The following is a 425-nucleotide window of genomic DNA, read 5'->3' as shown; positions in this document are numbered from 1 at the left end:
CGTGCCAGCCCGGCGAGGGCCGGGGATTAGCTGCACGGCTGCTGCCTCCCGACGCCGGGCGCCCAGCCAGCTCCCAAAACAAGCGCCGCCTTCCCCCATCCCAGCTGGGCTGAGGCCTGCTGGGGGTGCAGATCGCCCCAAAACACCCGCCGTGGGGTCACCGGGGGCCGGTGTGTTTGCAGGGTGGGTGGGTGGTGATGATAAATCTGGATGTTGCCCAAACGGCCATGTCCCCGTGCTGGGGAGGGGGGTCGATCCGCTTCCCAAATCCAGCATCTTTGCTCCCATCACCCATCCGCTGATGGGTGCTCGGGAGCACGGGGACCTGCTCGTCCCCAGGCTATGGGACCCGTGCTGTGCCAGCGGGTCCCTGAGCACCTTGGGGACACACACACTGTCCCCGGCAGCACCGGGCTTTGCTTTGG

Source organism: Charadrius vociferus, unplaced genomic scaffold (assembly GCF_000708025.1).
Source record: "Charadrius vociferus isolate BGI_N301 unplaced genomic scaffold, ASM70802v2 scaffold291, whole genome shotgun sequence".
In the NCBI taxonomy this organism is placed as follows: Eukaryota; Metazoa; Chordata; class Aves; order Charadriiformes; family Charadriidae; genus Charadrius; species Charadrius vociferus.
Note: the sequence above shows the minus strand (reverse complement) of the source record.